The sequence below is a fragment of the Pinus tabuliformis genome, chromosome 1_1 (assembly GCF_031772625.1).
Source record: "Pinus tabuliformis cultivar Carrire ecotype Pingquan chromosome 1_1, CPIR1, whole genome shotgun sequence".
Lineage (NCBI taxonomy): Eukaryota > Viridiplantae > Streptophyta > Pinopsida > Pinales > Pinaceae > Pinus > Pinus tabuliformis.
The window spans coordinates 9,825,595-9,837,860 of NC_142297.1; the positions used below are offsets into that span (position 1 = coordinate 9,825,595).

General features: G+C 35.0%; 1 long non-coding RNA gene across 1 annotated transcript; it reads left to right on the forward strand.

The window, feature by feature from the left end:
* The first annotated feature begins 9,674 nt into the window (after positions 1 to 9,674).
* On the forward strand, positions 9,675 to 11,731 carry LOC149211353 (uncharacterized). Its single transcript, XR_016250707.1, has 2 exons — positions 9,675 to 10,023; positions 10,078 to 11,731. It is a non-coding gene; the product is annotated as an uncharacterized LOC149211353 (long non-coding RNA).
* Positions 11,732 to 12,266: the final 535 nt, after the last annotated feature.

Consider the following 12,266-nt stretch of genomic DNA (forward strand, 5'->3'; position numbering starts at 1 on the left):
AGCATGGACACAACTCCTTTAACATACTAACAAGTAAATAAATGAAAAAAAAATTAAAAGTAAAATAAAACAAAAACAAAAAAAATTAATAATAATAATAATAAATTAGTAAATAAAAACCAATCTCACATAAGCAAAAAGGATTTGAAAGATACTTGAACATAAACACAGACTAATCTATGTTAAATTGTAACAACCATAAATTACTTATACTTAAGAAATCCTCAATTCTAGAAGGATTAGGAATCTTTATAAATGAAGATCTTATTCAAAAAGACCAAGCCCACAACCCTTGTTGCCCAGATGGGGGCACCCTGTCGATTCCTGAAATCGATGAGGCATTGTCACACCGCTCCACCAGCCCCTTCCTGCAGCCCCTGTTGCCCACGTGTGGGCACCAAGAATCAATGGAGATACATGAAGAGCAAACAGTCCATTTTTTTAATTATTTATTTTAAAAAAATGATTTGCTCTTTTTTATATTTTTAAATGTTTAATTTTATTTATTAATTTTTAAATTAATTTTTAATATGATTTGTTTTGAATTATTATTTTTTAATTTAGTAATTTTTTTAATTATATATGATATTTTTTTAGATATTAAAAAGAAAATTATATTCTTTATTTTTTAATTTGTTTGTTTTTTTTAATATATATATAGATATAAAGTTTTTGAACAATCAGTATTTGTTTTTTTTTGCTTTTCATATATATTCCATTTTTTTAATTTGAGTTTTGTTTTTTTTTTTCTTTCAAATGTTTTTGATTTTTTTTTTTTGATTTTTACATTTTTTTAATATTAAACAATTGTTTTGCTATTAAAGTTATTTTTCTATTTTTTTTAAAACATTCTTTTATTTTATTATTTTTATTTGAAATTTTATGTAAATCATTTTTGGAAAAAAACATCAAATAGTATCATTTTTAAACATAAAATTCATAAAAGAATTGTTTTATTTCAACTTTTTATGTTCAAATTTTCCATAAAAATCTTTTGTATGACATGTCATAAAATGTGTATTTTTTTACTTATGATGATGATGGTTAACGTCCACTGAGACCAAACTTTGGTCTATCGGACCTAAAGAAACAAATTATTTAGTTTGATTTAAGATTTTATTCCTATGCTCAAAAAGCTTGGAGAGAAGCCTCCTGCGCTCAGTATAATTGTGACATCGTAAAAGGCTAGGAAGGTCAGTATTGCGACAAAGATTATGAAACTGAGATCTAATGTGGTTGTACACGGGGCACTCTAAGAGGAAGTGGTTTTCATCCTCGGTGCTCCTATTCTCATAGAGATGGCAGATCCTTTCCATCCATGGTGTTTTAGGAACTGCCCAATGACTTGTTTCACTATGGAGCTCATGAGAGTTCGTTCTAATCTTCACTATATTAATTTTCTTCTTTGAGCTAGTTAAAACAGAGAGATACTTTTGATCTTCTAGGGTGGGGTTGATGACCTTCTTATATTTAAATGCAAAGTGTGTATTATTTTGTCAACTGTTCAAAATTATTATCTTTTTAGTGAAAATTATATTATGTGTATTGAAGTGCTAATTAATAATACTTAAATAAACAAAAAATCCTAACTTGAAAACAATTTTTTTTAATTTGCAAAAAATTGAAAATTTCATTACAAAAAAATATTGCAAAGAAAAAATACAAACTTAAGAAAGTCTTAAAAAACAAAAATCTCATAAAGGAAAGAAAGAAGAAGACAACTTAAAAAATGGTTAAATAAGGAACATTAAAAAATAAGTGCATACTTAAGACATAAGAAAAAAATTATTGTCAAGAATATGCCCCCCCCCCAAAAAAGGTTGATGGTGAAAATCACCAACATTTTAAAAAATTTATCCATACTTAATACATAAGAAAATTTTAAGTGTCAAAAACAAGCCCAAATTAAAGGGGGTTGATGTTGCATCAACTCTTTTCGAAATCAACATGAAAATCACTAACATTTAAAAAAAATCATGCATAATATTTAAGAAAATTTATAGTGTCAAAAATATGCTCCAAAAAAACGGTTGATGTTGCATTAACACTTTTCAAAATTAGCATGAAAATCATGCTTTTTTGCAACCTCTGAAAACACAAGAACTCGCTATAGTTCTCATTAATTTGTTAACATTATTCACATGAAAGTCATTGGAAAGTGGCAAAAACGATACTTTGATATGACATAGTTCAGTTTGGGATATGTAATAGTTCAAGGGGGACTACTTTGTTTGTTGGTTTCATGAATGCAGATTGGGTTGGCGGCCCTCATGATTAGAAGTCTACTGCGAGTTATGTTTTTAGTCTTGGTTTTGTATCTGTCACTTGGGATTGTAAAAAGAAATGGGTTATTGTTCTTTCTTCGGTAGAAGAAAAGTACCGAGTAGCAATTAATGCAATTCAAGAAGTCTTGTAGCTTTGATGAATCCTTTCAATGTTTTCATTCCAAAAACAACATCAAACCACCCATTAGTGTAATAATTAGAGTGCCATACTCACCAAATATCTAGTTCAACTTTAATGCAAAAAAACAAATAGAGCTACAAATGCACTTCATTAGAAAACTCATTCATGATCAAGGTATTGAAGTGCTCTTTTGCACTAGAGATGATCAAGTCATAGATGTTTTCACAAACTCTCTTATGGAAACAATTTCTTCTAAAATTCAATCTATGTTTAGAGTTTAGAAGGTTTTCATTAAGGGGGATAAGCTCTAATTCCTCATTCTCCTTTTGTGCGACCTTTGTAAATCCTTCAATCCTATCCAAAATTGTTCTTAAATAGGGATGTTAGGATATTTAAATTTTAAACACTTAGGAGTTGATTGAGTTCAACTTGGTTTAATGTGTCTATTAGGTAAAAGTGTGTTTCTTAGTATGTTTCTTCAATATTCATTAGTTTCATCACAATCAAATGATCATGAAATGTTTTAGATATAGATTGATCTGACAACTAGAATTGTCCTTGATACTAATGGTTATTTATTCGTGGCTTAACATTTTATTGGTCCATGATCTCTATTTAAGGAGCATGGAGGGTCATGGTGAATGATGATGGAAAGAAATCTCTTATTTAAAAAAAAAAATTAATAGCCATGACCCATGACCATTTAAAATCAAGTGGTCACATTGGTTGAGCTCATGGATGGTTTCCATTTAGGTTTCAACCATGTAAAAATATTGGTATTGTGATACTTGATTTGGTTGTGTCAATGGTTATTAAATTTGTTCATCTTGTATCATAGAATAACTTGTTTACCCAAACATTATCTACCTTGAAATATGCCGAGAAAAAAAAACCAATACCTACCATAAAAGGTGTTTCATCCATGTTGTTATATGTAATTTTGAACCATTCTCATTCACATAAAAAAGTGAAATGAGAAAATATGTAAATCCAAATGGCTTAGGACTGTGATCGATGTAAGAATCTTTCTACTAATAGGTTTTTTAACTTCATTTTTTATCTATCCTCCTTTAATTAAATGGCTTAATTACTATGTAGAATTTATTAGAGAAGCTATGAAGCTTTAAACATTAAACATGTAACAATTAAGTGATTACAATTATATTATAAAATAAAATAATGTGTTTATAAAAAATTTATTGACTTTACTCATGGGGTTAAAACCTTGAATCTTATGATTTACATAATACTTCATAACATAAAAATCACCAATTAACTTGCTCGACAAGATAGTTTGTTTATAATTTAACAATAAATTAGTGATAGTTATATTTCTTTATATTATTATTTATTATTTTTTAAAAAATTATTTGCTTGATTTTAATATAAATTTAGGCGGAAAAAAAAACAAATTTAATTATTTTTAAAATTACATTTATCAAAATCATTTTTAATGATAGAAGGGGAGTTAATTGTATAAAGGTTAAAATTTAAGATAACATATGAAAATAAAGATTGAAATCTATTGCTAAAGTTTTATATGGACTTCAAGTGTTTTTAAAAACCAAAATTTATTGTAAATTTTTATAGAATATAAGTATTTTATGAGAGTGGGGTGACCGAAGGGGGAGGGATTTTCATTAATCCTGATACTCAAATATCGCGGCTGCCTACACAGATACATCCAGGAAGAGATGGAGTTCTTGAACATCTCCTCACTCGGCACAACATACCAATACCCTATTAAAATCGAGCAAAAGTTCAAACAGAAGAAGCGAGACTTTGGCTCTGCAAATCCGAAGCCCAAAGGACAAAGCCAAGGTGGGGTGACCCAAGACAACCCCTCTAAGCTGCAAGAAAAGAACAACACCACGAAACCGAAGAAGGACACAGGAAAGTGGTGTGAGTTCCACAAGGGTCCCACTCATAACACAAGTGAGTGTCGGACCAAGCAGTCGCTGGTGGTCGAGTTGAAGGCTTCCGAATCAGATGCATGTTCTGACTCTGAGCTGGAACCCGACAAGGGGGATGGCAAAGGGAAGCAAATCATTGATGCAGATCCTAATGCCATTGTTGCCACTGCCAAGATCCAGAACAATGAGCCCGAAGAGTCAGAGGAGGGGGAACGTCTTTTCCACTCATAGATGTGGGTGAAGGGTTCGCCGCTGCAATTCATTGTCGACAGTGGCAGCCAAAAGAACCTCGTTTCAGCAGAGGTCGTGAAGCGGTTGAGCCTACCAACTACGCCACACCCACAACTGTATAGTATCGAGTGGCTTCACGAAGGACGAGATCTGAAAGTTCACCAGCGGTGCTGCCTTCCCTACAACATCAAGCCCTTCACAGATGAGGTATTGTGTGATGTTACACCTCTGGATGTTTGTGATGTACTATTAGGCCAGCCATACTTGTGGAGGCGACATGCTGTGTATGAGTCAAGGCCTTGCGTTGTCATTATTTCTTTGGATAATTCATTATACAGGATACCAGAGGTAGCTCCACCTACCACCACCTCTTTGATCACTGCTAAGAAAGGCAGCAAGCTCATCTCACAAACTAGGAAATTTATTTTCTGTCTGGTTCGCTCCCAAAGTAAGGGGAAGAGCGTTGCTACATCCATGATCCCCGCAAAGGGTTCCTCCATGCAGCAGCAGCAACATAGGGATACAGTCATGACAGAACATAGTAACAACTTCTCCTTACCCAGAGGGGTACCACACAAGTTTCAGGTGGGCGAAAAATTTTAGGTACATCTGCAGAGAGAACGCCTTACCAGAACCCATCAGAAACTCAGACGGCTTCGACATGGTCCTTACACCAGTAACGAGGCTTTGGACAACAATGCTTTGAAGCACAACATTCCTCAATTCCTTCGCTTGCACTGATTGTTCAATGTGGACCATCGCCGACCATGCTTCCCACCATTTCTGGACACATCAGAGATTTCAGAACAGCTCACTAGAGACCCAGCTCAGCAGAAGCTTTCTCATCTCAAGGAGGAACTCAACGCAATGGGGACCATTGCTTCCTAAGGGGGGAGGAATGATCCAGGTGGATGTTGGTGGCCACCCACCTATCCCATTTGGACCCCCATAACTGTCTCTTTCAGTTTTTCAGATTCCTTAATTATAGCGCAGTTTACTATTTTTAGCAGTTTTTCGGGTCCTAAACTTCCGGAGCTGGTTTGAGGCCCTAAATGACGTTTTTTGGGAAATCTACCTCTGCGATTTTTTAGTTAAAAAGTTGTCTTTTCTATCGTAGTCCTTGGAGAGATCTTTCCAACGGGCTATCATGCGCGTCAAACGGAGATCGTATGCCAAAGTTACAACCCCGGGAAGTTGATGTACCAATTTACCCAAACAGGGCCCATAGTTTGGCGTTTCATCTTCTAGGGTTAGGTTTTGGAATGTTTTTCCATTGTTTCTCAATAATAAATAGGCTTTTGAGCCTCATTGTAAAGACAGTTCGAAACAGTTCAGAGGCATGTAGCCAACACATCTCTTCTCAAAGATAAGCTACCATCACCCTAGCTGGGTTATTTCTATTTGTAAGAATATTTCAGTATTCTCCATTAATGAAATGAAGTATTATTTCCACTGCAACTCTATTTTTATGGTTATCGCATCTCTGTATTTATGGTTATCTCTGTAATCTATTGCGTTCCTGCTTAAATCCGGATCAAGTTGTTAGAAAATTATATATTACAGAGCAATGGAACACATGAAATATTGCAGAAATATAAACACAAAAAACACATAAAACAAGAGAGACACAGATATACGTGGTTCACCCAGTTTGGGCTACGTCCACAGAGAAACAACCAGTCCTTCTTTTATTATATTATCCAACAAATTGAAGAGATACAACCTACAGTAGATCCGCTGTAACTCCCTCTTCGCTTTCAATTTCCTCTCTCTTCCTCACTCAGAATACAGATATACATAGACGCAATACAATTCCCTCATATATAGTGAGGGGTTGCCTTCTAGGGGAAAAAACCCTAAATTAAACATAACTTCTACCGTCACATCATCCACCTAATAAATGGCCCAGATTGATTAGAAATCACTAGACTTTTACAAGGCAGTTTTACATCTTTTTTTAGCTTTGGGGGTGCTGCCTGCGAACCCCCATTGGGGGATCGCTGGCCCTCGAACCCCCAGATGGGGGGGATTTACCCCCTCAGACCCCCACGAGGGGAACAAGTCCCCCCCGCACCCCCTCACGTGGAGGGGTGTACAGTCTTCCTAGGGTATACATCCGACTGAAACCTTTGAATACAGAAGATAATCAGGCTCCACACCCAACACTAGTTATGTTTGCGAACATGCACACCATATTTAAATAAAAAATCTACTCATTTTGTTTAAAAAAAAGTATTTTATGAGATTCAAAATTATTATTATAAAAATAATTCAACGCATAAATATTTGAATTTGGAAATGGTTTAAAACTAATTAAATATTATTTAATTTTAACATGTAAATCAATGAATACGCTAGATGATCTTAACAGTGATCCAGATTCAAATATGACACAAATAAAGTGTTCTTAGTGTAGAAGGATAAGAGGAAGGCTTAATGGGAGAATTTTTTATTTTCAAAAATGAAATTTATAAAAAATAATATGTTTTTAGGTGTAACCCTCTATCATAAAAAGTGTAGGGGTTAAGGGAATGATCAAAGAATATGTCTAGTTATAATTGTTTACATGTGGTACACTGTTACTTGAAACACAAATGTAGAATATTTAATCAATATTCATATTGTGGAGGGCTTCATCGTCATCTTAAAAAAGTAACTCGTCAAGTTTTAATTACGTAACTTACAACTTCAACATAATGGTAAGGGTTAGTACATCAAGATTTAGTGTAGAAGGATAAGAGGAAGGGTTAGTGGGAATTTTTTTTTATTTTCAGAAATGAAATTTATAAAAAATAATATGTTTTTAGGTGTAACCCTATATCATAGAAAATGTAGGGGCTAAGGGAATGATCAATAAATATGTCTAGTTATAATTGTTTACATGTGGTACATTGTTACTTGAAACACAAATGTAGAATATTTAGTCAATATTCATATTGTGGAGGGCTTCATCATCATCTTAAAAAAGTAACTCGTCAAGTTTTAATTATGTAACTTACCACTTCAACTATAATGTGGGGTTCCGAGCCCTTACTTGGAACCATTATGGTCCAACCCAACCTATCTCTTCAAAGATGGTGTGGAGTTCCCACCCCCTAACTTGTCACTTTGGATATATTGTGGAGCTCCAATTACCCAACTTATAATTTTAAAGGGAGTTTATGAATATGTAATTCCAACTAGCACCCTCATTACTTCAAAGATGTGTATAGTTCCCATAGTCAAGCCTATCTCTTCATAATGATTCCAAGTATCCATATTGTAATTTTAAATGTAGTGATTAGAACCATGGAATATTTGAAGTGACAAGTTATACAATTGAAATTTCACATTGTGACTAAGGTGACAAGTTGAGTAATTAGAACCACGATCAAACTAAGAAGTTGGAACCATCAAGATCCCACTACCCAATCTATCACTTTAGAATTTGTATCAAATTGTCTTATATATGATACTTTAGAAGTAGTTCCAAATTGTCCAATCAATCATTTCAAAGTTTGTCTAACATGTAATACTTTAGAAGTGGTTCCAAATTGTCTAATTAATCACTTCAAATTTTTGATATATTAAATGAGAACCACATAATAACACATTATATTTAAAATTTAAAATGACATTAGATAATAAAAGCCCAACACACTAAAGCTAAGTTATTTAGTTAGAACAAAATAATGAAAATGCATTTGAAATTGAGTAAAAATCACATAATATCACACACCATAAAGTGACACACTTGATATTGAAAATGAGAAGTTGGATAACTAGAACCATATAATCATACATTGTATCTAAGTTATTCAGTTAGAACAAAATAATGAAATTGTATTTGAAATTGAGTAAAAATCACATAATATTACACATCATAAAGGGACACACTTCATAATGAAAATGAAAAGTTGGATAACTAGAACCATATAATCATACACTGTATTTAAAATAATAATCTAAATAATAGAAACACTCCACTATGTTCAAAGTGATAATTTTAACAACAATAACCATTTTAAATTATGGATTATACAATTAAAACCACAAATGCCTTGGGTAACAAATTAAGAAATTGAGTGATAAATTAAGGAATATTATGGATTATACAATTAAAACCACAAATGCCTTGGGTAACAAATTAAGAAATTGAGTGATAAATTAAGGAATTGAAATTTAGGTCTAACTAACAAATTGGAAACTAAAAAAAAGTGGTACTATTAAAGTTTTCACAATCCAACCTATCACTATAGGAGAGAGTTCTACTAGGACCTATTACTATAGGAGAGAGTTTTACTAGGAAATTTGAACCACTAAAGTCTAACTACCCATCTCATGACTCTAAAGAGGAAAATAAAAAAAAATCCATTAAGCTAAAGATAATATAACATGTGGTTTTCACAATCCAACCTATCATTGTACGAGAGAGTTCTACTAGGAAATTGGAACCATTAAAGTCTAATTGCCCATCTCATTACTCTAAAAAAGAAATAAATAAATAAAATCCATTAAGCTAAAGATAATATAACATGTGGTTTTCACAATCCAACCTATCATTGTATGAGAGAGTCCTACTAGGAGATTGGAACCATTAAAGTCTAATTGCCCATCTCATTACTCTAAAAAAAAACGAAAAAAGAAAAAAAAGGAATTATTTTAATCTTCCACTAAGTTATATTATAATACAACATGTGGTGCATAATTGTCCGGAGGTTCCATAAGATGCAACATGTGGTGTATAATTTTCCGGAGAGGGCTAACCCCTAAAATCCTTCAAAATACAAAACCATTTAAAATCCGAAATGAAAAATATATTTCGATTTAATTTATAGTATAATAAAATTGCGCTGCAAGTGGCACCCTTTGCACGGTGGTGCGCGGTGCATGTAACGACCTAAAAGGATGGATGTGCATTATCCTTACAAGGTGGCCCACCGTGAGTAATTAGAGATACAATGGACAAACTGTGACGTGTTGCCTGGAAAGAAGGGCATCATTGCCCACAAATCTATTTATTTAATAATATTAAACAAATTACCAAATGAAAGCCAACCGATCTTTCCGCGTCGCTGCCCAGGAAACCGCTTACCGCGTACCGGCATTTACTCGTCCACGTTTGAAGTTTCCATGTAGGCTCTGTTCACCCCTTTTCACACGACTGCCATGCTTGACGGTCCTCATTCCAACGGGGAAAGCTGCAAAAGAAGGAACGAAATGCTTTAGTGCCGGCTGCCGGTGTAGAATGTGCCACAAAGAAGTATTGTATTTTTGTTTTTGTTGTTGCAGACAACATCTTTAGCCCTTAAAGTTCAGCAGAGGTGCGGGTTGCGAGTATTTTAGTGACCGTTAGATACGGTTGGCAATTTACAGAATTTTGTGACATTTTGAAAGGCTGTTTGTGTGAAAGACATGCGGATCTTCCAGAGGCGTTGATTTGGCCTAAGAAAAAAGATTATTTACGGTATGTGATGTCTTTCTGTGCACGCAGGCAAGCTAAATTCAATGCATCTGGACTTTGCATTATTTTGTAAGAATTACGCAGGCAAGCTAAATTCAATGCATCTGGACTTTGCATTATTTTGTAAGAATTTTAAAGTATCTTCTTGCAATTTTGGAAGGATCAGCGGATTTAATCATTTAATTTTCCCGTTTAAAAGTCTGAAAGATCTCAAGATGAGAGGGGACCGGTAAATTAAAGTTCTAAAAGTTTCCTATAGTTAACTTTGGCATAAGCTTGATCAGGGGTATCAGATCTGTGTCTCCTCTGTAATTTCCTGCCCGGATTTTTCCAGGGACAGTCTGGCCACGTGTTGAGCATGATTAATTAATGGAATTTTGTGGTTTCTGGCTGGAATTTTCATAAATTGCAGAGGAAAATAAGTGTATTGGGCCGTCAAAGAAAGATGAACCGCAGAAATGACATTCAAGACGGGAGGCTTGAGTGTAAGTAAATCTTTTCACGGCCCTGAAGTTAAATCGTTCACAGGAATGCTCATTTAGAAGATCAATTTAAGGGCCGCGAGCTCATTGGCTTTCAGGACAAGATCTCAAAGCGAATGAGAACTTCGGACTAATTAGAGCTCAGAGATTACATTCCAGTGCAGTTTCTAAAGTCTTGAGGTCGAAAACTTGGCGGGATAATTTGAAGTTTCGAAGGCTGCTACATAATTGTGTGTCAAGATGTGCCACATAACCTCTCGGCCGTTTCCAGACGGTCCATTCCATGCCAAAACAGGGAAACAATTCCTTGACATGAAAGTATTCTGCATCAGAATGAATACTTCTGCAATAAGCCAAAGCGTACTGATTCCCGAATCTTTAACCCTCCATTTTTTACCTCGCAGCAATCCTACGGCTCTGGAGATCAACGGGCGCCGATTCAATCCGTGTTCAAGCGCATTTCTCGCGCTCCAACGGAATCGAGCTGATGAAATTTCTGAAGGCGAAATCACGTACGTCGGCACCGACACCATTCGGACGAGTGACAACCTCTGTTTTGAGGTCTACCTCAGAGACAAACCTCTTATCTTTGGAAAGCTTGAGAAAAGGCAAGAATTAATCGAAGATCTCATGCCCGAAACGACATGGACCGTGGAGTGCAGTAGCCGGCTGGAGTATTCGTCAAAATGGTCCTTGGACGCCATGTCCGTCCCGACCGTAGACCTATACGTCGCTGGTCGGATCTCTGGCTTCCCTATAATTCTTACTCACACTCTGCAACTCCTTCCCAGAAAGGAACGCGTCCGACATTGCACTTTGGATGCTATTCCGGAAGAAAACGAGATTGCAGAAAGCTGGTTGGACTTAAGTAAACCGGATTCGAATGATTCTGAAAGCAGTTTCCTTGAATCGAACTGTGGCTGTGACTCTGACTCTGATTGGGAATCCTGCGTGGAAGTAGAGAAGCTGGAGGAATCGTCGATGGATTCGGGGTTAAGGTTTGGTATTGGATTTGGTCTTGGGGTAGGGCTGCTAGTTAGCACATACCAAAGAACTTCCAGGATACTCCGGAAACGAATTTTATGATATGTTACATGAATAAATTTTGCACAGTTGGTCTGGTGGTATTATTAGAGAAGCAGGACTCCAAGCATTGGCCTGTGTGTATTTGAGATTTTGCCATATCAACATCGGCATATTGTATGTAAGTATTGAGATGAGTTTACGAGTTCTCTCAAGCCCACGCTGGATAATTTTTTAAAAAGTAATCATCTTAATTTCATGACCATCCTTCCTCTCTTTCTACCTTGGCGTCCAGTTTCTTGATAGCTGTAAAATTGATCTTTCAATAGAACAAGAATGGGCTCTTTGAAAGCTAAGTACAATACAGCCCTTCTCTAATTTTCTATGGGCAATAGATGTTCTGTAATTGTCATTTCCTCTGAACTGCATAGAGGAAAATTTTAACCGTGTGCCATGATTCTGGTATTTTATCATGATGCTTGTCATAGCTAAGGAATGGTCCTCTCAGTAGAAAAGACAAATCCATAATGTAAGGCAAAAGGAAATGATAAAGTAATGGGGAGAGAACATTATACATTTATATGATAAAGTAATGGGGAGAGAACATTATACATTTATTTTTCAAGTGTTTTTTGCTTTGGAGTTTTGGCATTCTGTTTTAGTGGAAGTAAAGAGACATATTTCATGGAAGGGACGGGATTTGGAATCCTTTTTCAAGGGTTGGTGTTCACATTGCCTTGTATTTTCCACCTTTCCCATATACATTGC